Below are 7865 nucleotides of genomic sequence, written 5' to 3' on the forward strand. Positions count from 1 at the left end.
AAAGAATAAAGGTCTGAGCATTCAGAGCTGCCTGCACAAATAGAGCCATAAAGGCCTTTTCCTGACAGCAGCTCCGGCCGCTCACCCAGTCCCTATGCGAGCCCTGCGAGTCATCCTCAGTGAAGGGCATCACCCAACCCTGTGTGCAGTTCCTGCTTAGGAGGGCCAGTCCTGGGTTTAATCCTTCAAAATATTGGCTGTTTTTCACTCCGTCCCTCCCCAGGATCAGATGTGACAGATGAGATCTAGCAGACCGCCTATGTAGTACTGAAGTATGTAGTATGTACCTATGTAGTACCCTGAAGTACTGTTGGTAGCTGTCTCCAGGCACAGGTAGGATGCAGCTCAGCAGCTGGGTTAGCAAGAGCTCACACCAGCCCCAGCAACCCTGTTCCCCTTTTGGAACGCACCCCTGGGAAGAGGACATGAACCAAGGCCTTGAGGCTAGACCAAGTGTCCAAACATATGTGTTCTCATCTATGAGTCCTACTCATTTTAATCCTCCCCACCAGTCACCCCAGATCGTTTTTCTGGTTAAACAGATCATTCTCTGTAGTTTCCATGCTGGTTTTGCCCCTGATTGTGGCATCGTGGGTGCAGCAGCATGGCTGAGAGCCCCCAGCAGCCATCGCCGACAGCCAGCACCTGCGCTCCGATGAAGTCACCTCTTGGTACTGAAGCTGAAGCTCTACAAATACACCTTGGCAGGCTTCCACTTTTCTTCTCCGAAGCCATCCAGGCTCAATGCATGCAGCTGGAGCGATGCCCTGCCAGTGTGCAAAGGGACAGCAGTGCAACTGGGAGAGAGCCAGAGGGACACAATCACAGCTCAGCTTGTACGTCTGCAGAACCCGGCACTAGGCAAAGGTGCATCTGGAGCTGTGGAGCTGCGGTGAGTCACCGTGCTGCAGGAAATGGTGTCACCTACCAGCTCTGCTCCCGCGCATCCACAGCAGCCCCCGGCTCCAGTAGCGCTTTTGCCTTCTGCTATCACAAGTTTTAGACCAAGGATGTCGTAGGCATCACTGTGAGAGCAGTAGGCGGAACAGGCAGGGATGGCAGCAAGCAGGAATTTCCCAGTTCTGTTCCCCTTGAACTCCGAGCCACCATCTTAGTGCATTAAAGTCATTAATTAACCTGCGAGAACGATGAGACCTAAACTTTCCCCCAGTCACGCTGGCAGCCAGCTGTGTGCTGAGGGCAGGCTTCACCAGCAGTGAAGGAATGCACAAATAGCCCAGCAGGAATGCACTCTGAGGAAAACATGATTCACCCACTGGTACCCACTGGCTTTTCCTGGTGGGGCTATCCCCAGCATCAGTCAGGGAAGAGCGAGGCATGCAGCGTAAAAACTAGCAGTGAGCTGTATGAAAAGCAGAGCATTGGTCCCTCCCCATTCCTTGCTTTGGCCATGAGAAAACAGCAGAAGTTAGCCCCAGCCAGGGCTGTGCACAGACATCAGGATTTCCACTGCATGGTGGGCACACAGATGTTATCCAAGGGCCCCAACAGAGAGGTGACAACACATCCAGCAGAGATGCTGGGCCCAACCTGCTGCTGAGATGGTGTTTTGAGCTCAAGCATCAGCTTTAAATCCGAGCTTTACTGATACCAGTCCCAGACACAAAGCTACCAAGCCTCAGTGGGTTCTATATGAGCACAAATACAAGCAGGACTAGGATTCAGGTGCCCCAGACTGAACTAAATTGCATGTCTATTACTTCTTCTGAATTCCCTTTTTTTCTTCTTTGTTTTGCTTTGATTTTCTTTTCCTGCAATCACAACAAGCAGCTCTGAGATGGGCTGCGCCATACCCTGTGTTAATACAGCAGTGAGCTGTTCTCTAAAGGAAACATTTGCCACCTCTCCCCAGCTTTGATTTGCCTGCCCTGCTTGCTTGGCAGGCCTGATCCTGAGACGTTCATAGGAGGGTTTCTTTGCACAGAGCCAACCAGCTATTGTGCCCCAGTGAAAGCGCATTCACTTGTGTGCGAGGAGCTGACGGGTGTTTGATTGGTGTGCTTGAGGGCTCGGTGGGGAATACAGCAGCAAAAACACATTCCTGCGAGGAGTTCTTTCGAAAGAAAAGAAACAAGGATCCAGGAGAGATAAGAAAATGAATGTCTGCAGAATCTGGGAAAGCCTCGTGCAGAGGGACAGAGACAAAGTACGAGAATGCACTTTATTTGTGACGAGCTTTCCATCCTGAGCAGCCAAACAGGACATCCTGCTTCAGTTCTCCTTCCTCTCTTTAATTAGCGTTGCGTTTGGGTTCGCTGCCATTAATGTCGTCTCAGCATTTCCATGACAAAGCCCTGTTTTTTGCGGGACTTTAGGAACTTGGCCCTAGAAAATGTGTTGTGAGCGCAGAAGTGCTCGGCCCAGAGGTGGTGGTGGCTCTGTGGGAGCTCGGGATGTGGGTACACAGCAAGCAGCTCCAATGTAGATCCAGCTCCATGCAGTGTGCCATGTCGCTGCAAACACAACGCCCATGTTTCCTAATCTATATGTTGCTGTGGAGCCTTTTGCTTTCAGATGATTGGGCTTGAGCAACCCAGAGAGGTAAACCTCCAGCAATGCTTTCTTTCCTATTTGACAGCAGAGCCTGGCCAAACGTGTCCCCAAAAGCGCAGAGCCCCCAAAGCACCATCACAGCGGGATGAGCAGAAATGCAGTTCAAACCCCAGAATAAGCCTGGAACAGAGAGCTCAGAACTGCCCTAGTTATAAGCTTGATTCCCATTGTGTTCTATTACACTACATAACTGCCTCCCTCCAGATCTCCATGGCAGGAGCTGGAGTTGGTGCATGCACTGAGCACATGGGCAGGAGGAGTCTTTGCTCCCCATCCCTGGTGCAGCTGGCTGAAATCCATCCCTGCAGGGCAGTACTGGAGCAGGAGCAGAGCCAGCTCATTCTGCTCACCCCTCCAGAGCTGCTCTTGGCCTGAGAGGTGCTAAATATTAATAGCAAAATGAAAACACTTTGTGTTTTGTTTTGTTTTTTCATGGTGGAAAAAAAAGCTGCCCTTCCAATCGAAAATATTATTGTGATTCTTCCACCCCCAAAGGGAGAGAAAACAGATTCCTTTGTTTCTGTTAAAGCCCCAGGTGCACAGCTGGCAGCTGGAGTGGAGCAGCGCTGGGAGAAGCTGCAAAGCAACATTTCAGCACAGGATACTCCAAAGCAGACAGGGTTAAGCTGAACATCCTTTCGCTGCTGCTCTTTCACTTCCCAATGCAGGGAGGTGACACCATGACCCGCACCCTGCTCTGGGGATCCTGACTTTGGGCAGCTGATTTCTGAGCCCCAACAGGTGGCATTTTGCAGCCACAAGGATCCTGGTTGGGCTGTGGGAATGGGTCACACATGCCACATGCTGTGTTCCTGCAGCAGGGGTGGTTCTGCCCCATGACCACACTCAACACCCTGCCTTCAATCGCCACTATGGCTTATGAGCTCGTTGTGCAAAAGAAGCCCACTCTGATTTCTAGATTTGATTGTGGAATCCAGGATGGGAGCAGGACAGCCCCACAGGGCAGCCCCCAGCATGTCATGGAGGGGTATTGGGCTCCATGCTGGTCCCCATTCGCAGCACAGGGTGAGGCAGGGCAGGAAGGGAGCCGGCGGAGATGAGTGTTTCCTGACTCTCGGGAGCGAAACAGAAAAGCGCTGTCACTCAGCAGCCCCTGCGAGTGCAGAGGCAAGATAACTCCAGACACGGCCACCATCACTTCCCCCCTTTGTCCCTGGCTTTTTTCAGGCCTTCCTGAGCAGAAACGTCTCATCTCCGAAGGAATGTTGTTGCTGCGTGGCCGCGTTGCAAAGGGTTGGAGGCTGCTCACAGGGTGTCTGTCCCTGCTGCTGCTTTGTCCCTTGCGCACACTGATCCAGGCTGGGGGACAGCATTCCTTGCACAAAACCCAGAGGCACCCTGTGATTGGAAACGAGGTGTCATTTCCATTCTTTAAATGAGGTTTTCTTTTCCCCTGGGTTTCTTCTGAAAAGAGAACATTGGGTTTGGCTCCCTTTGGGCACAGCTTGCCATACGAGCATCTCTCATCTCAGCAATAAACATGTGTCCCTTCCTCACTGGTGGAAGATGATGGCAGCTCAGCTCAGTCATAGCCCTGCCTGGGTCCTGGGGACAACGGAGGCTGAAGTGACCGCTCTGTGCTCATTGTGAGCTAAGGACCTGGGGGGGGGGGTCACTCTGCTGGGAACAGGAGGCAGTGGGCACTCCCATCCATGGCCCTCAGAGAGCATGACAGCAGCGTCCCCAAAGCCAAGGCTGGAATGCAGTGAGGCAGCTTTATTATCTCGCTCTCTGGCCTCTCAGGAACAAAATAATCTAACGGTCATAGAAACACATTTTTCACCAGGGGATTCTTCATTAGCCCTGGTTTCCTCTCACAGCTCGTTTCCTGGAAGCGCTTTGTGCTGACAGAGGTGGGCAGGAGCTGTGGGATGCAGAGCCGCGCGTGCCCAGCTGCACACACATCCCTGCTGCACCCCTGGCTTGCAGCAGCATTGTGATGACACGCTGTGCTCCTGCCCACCACCAGCTCTCTTGCCCTGATGGATTGCTGCTGGAAAAATACCTTTATTTAATGTTTATCCTATCATGGAGGCCCAAGCACCTTGCAGTGCACAGTGAGGAGCCCACAGGCGCGCACTGGCACGGTGCAGGCAGCCTATGGCCCCACTACAAAGCAATCCTCACCACTGTTTGCACTTCAGCCATAAATATTTGCTCCTGGATGTGGTTCTCCCAGGCAAGTTTTCAGCCCAAGAGCAATTGCTCATGATTTTTCTTGGCTGTTTGCTTTTAGGGTTCTCCAGAGTTAAAAGCAGCTTTTCTTTTTTCCCGAAGCAACCACATTGGCAATAATATCACCAATGATTATAGTAAGGCAATTGTGGATCTTGTGGCAACCAAATGCCAAGCAGTGATTCTGTAAACAGTACCACGGCTCAGACACTGAAGTCAAAATAGCACAAGTCTTGCTCTCCCCTTTATGAACTGGGGCCGTATATCCATACTGGGCTCCGGGGAGCACTTTGTGCCATCTGAGCTGCTGGTGGCAGCCAGGCAACCCCAGGGAGGGAGGGTTGGGGCAGCAAGGGGAAAAGGATATGGTGCTGCTGGGAGCTGCGGCCGTTTGAAGGCTATGAGGGAAACAGGCCAGAGGGTTATCCAATCTCCCCGTGCAGACATTTCCGCCTGGCTCGCCCCAGCAGCACAGTTGCTCGGCTTCATTAATAAATCACTAATCCTGCCCGCTGCGGCCGCTGCAGGGAGGAAAAGGGAAGCGGTGCGAGGAGGGCCGGCACAGGGTGAGTGTGCTGCTGTGCACGAGGAGGGGATCTCACTGAGGTGCAGCCCATCCTCAGCTCCCCGACTCCAGCCTCGTGTGAAGGATGCTGAGCACCTGGGCATGTGTGTCCATGGTCCTGATGAGCCAGGAAGGGCCACAGCCTGGAGATGGGCAGAAATCTTTACCAATTGCCACAGGTTCCATCCCCGTAATACAGCTGACTCCTACCTGAGCTTTCCAAGGGCTCCGAGCCTCTCCAAGGCACTATTTCAGCCCTAAATGCAAGCAGTTTTGTTTCCCCTGGAACAAAACAGTCTGTGCAAGGATGCTTGGCAGTTTGGCAATTATCATTGTAGGTTGGATGGCAAAGACAGGGCTCTCCACAGCAGTGACTGTGGGTTCAGCTCCAGCGAGTTACTTCATGCATGGAAACCACTGCTCAGATGCAGCTTGCTGGGAGCTGAAGTTGACACGTTCACAGTTGACAGCTCAGAGCCAAGAACCAGAAATCCAGCCCTGGCACTTCTCTGCACAGCAGCCTGGTGGCAGTGAGGATTTGGGGTGCCTGCCTGCAAGAAGGAGCATGGAGTCCCTGCAGAGCAAACCCTGGTGTAATGGCACACTGGGGCCACTTGCAGATGTTTAAACAGAGATAACACAGAGCATCCCACTGTATGGAGCTGGATCCTGCTGGATCTCTGAGGCCAGTGGAGCTGGATGCATACTGGGTAGACAGCAGAGCCCATGGCACTGAGTCCCACATTGGGTCTCAGGTATCAAAGGATGGACTGCTCATATCCAGCAGCAGTGATGCACTGTGCCTTGGCCCCAGTGTACCTCAGGACGTGAAGCACCAAATGAAATGAATTCCTGCCATCAGTGCCATTTCCTGTTTTCCTCTTACAAAGGATCTTGCTTCCCCGCAGTCCTTGACCCCAAGGACCAGTGCTAGAAAGGATGCAGTGCACCAGGTCCAGGCTGGGTGCAGGGCTGGGCCATACAGCTGCCCCACAGCCCTCTGGTTTGTTTGTCCATCTGCACCAGCACAAAGCCACACAGTGCCTCCAGGCTGCAGCTTCCCCTGGGGACAGGATTGTGTGTCCAAGACAGGAGAGACGCAGCCCCAGAACAAAGCAAACTACAGCATGGAAAACAAAGCTGAGCCTTTGATACAAACCCTTTTCTTCCCTCCCTGAGCAAGACATCGGTGTCACCTTCTCACTTGCACTTCCCCACAACTGCAGCTGGATCCTCTGTTTGGGGACGTGCAGACCTTCATGGCATGCAGTGTTCACGGAAGCATCCCAGTGGGGCAGATGGTGGCCTTTCACCTCCAGCAGACCAGACCCACCTCCTCCTCTGCTAGGAAATGATGCCATTTTAACGTTTCACCATTTCAAAGCGTAAAGTGAGTGCTGATCAACTCCTAACGATGGTGTTTTCACTCTTGGGGGGGGGGGGAAGAGGTTGACATGAAATTTCAGCACCACTTTTGTTTCATTTTCCATCCATTAAGGGAGTGCCAAAAGTCAGAAATCCCTCCTAGACAACTCAAACCCAGCTCTCCTCAGGCAGCCTGAGAGCAGAAAGCTTCCCTGAGACATCACTGCAGTGAAGACAGAGAGGAAGCAAAGCGAGCAGAGCTCTGGGGAAGGGGAATATGAAGGCAGCTGGGACATGTACTGAACAACTGCAGCACGTGTGAGCATTCTTGGCAAAGGGAACCCTGACAAGCATTACTTTGGGTGTTGAAAATCATCTCTGCTGTCCTGCAAGGACAAGACAGGGAGCTCTGCAGCAGGGCTCAGCTCCCTGACACAGGGATGCTGCTCTATGGATGCTCTGCTCTTTTCAAGCTCACTCCTGTGCCCACGTTGCAATCACAGTGAGATAAAATCTCCACTCCCGCACACCAGGCTCTCAGCTCCGGTTACAACACACTTAATCCTTGAGCCGGGTTGACACTGCAGCTTGGGGCTGATTATGTGACCCAGTTATGAGACAGCAAGGCCCCAGAAAGCTGGGAAATGTTAAACACATTGTAATTGGACCCCCGGTGCCTCCACTTTCCTGTGGAAGAAGAGGCCCTGGTCAGAGAGTTTCCCCATTCTGGGGCCATCCCCAGTGCACAGCCAGCTCCCGAACCACCTGATAGCAGTGAAACCAAAGGAAATCAAATCTGCTTGCTCTTGGTTTATCCCAGAAGGAAACAGGAGTGGGGATTGATAGGGAGTAATCTCCGCTGGGAAGGAAGGGGAGAGCTTTGCACTTTCTATTCCTACTCACACTTTTTTTCTTTTCTGGACCTTCCCCACCAAATCTCCTGAAAACTCTGCCATAAAGCAATGCCAGCACTGGGCAGTGATGCAGGCTGCCTTGATGTACTGGGCTCAGGCACTTCAGGGTGGGATGCTCTTGTGGCTCGCCTTGCTTTGAAATAATAACCCTCAGAAGACAAGAAACCTCGGTGCCTCCTCCAAATGCACGTAATTAATTCAGCTTGTCACATTAACATCAAAACAGGGCAACTGCAGCACAGCCTGGGCTT

The sequence above is a fragment of the Excalfactoria chinensis genome, chromosome 18, assembly GCF_039878825.1.
Source record: "Excalfactoria chinensis isolate bCotChi1 chromosome 18, bCotChi1.hap2, whole genome shotgun sequence".
Classification (NCBI taxonomy): domain Eukaryota; kingdom Metazoa; phylum Chordata; class Aves; order Galliformes; family Phasianidae; genus Excalfactoria; species Excalfactoria chinensis.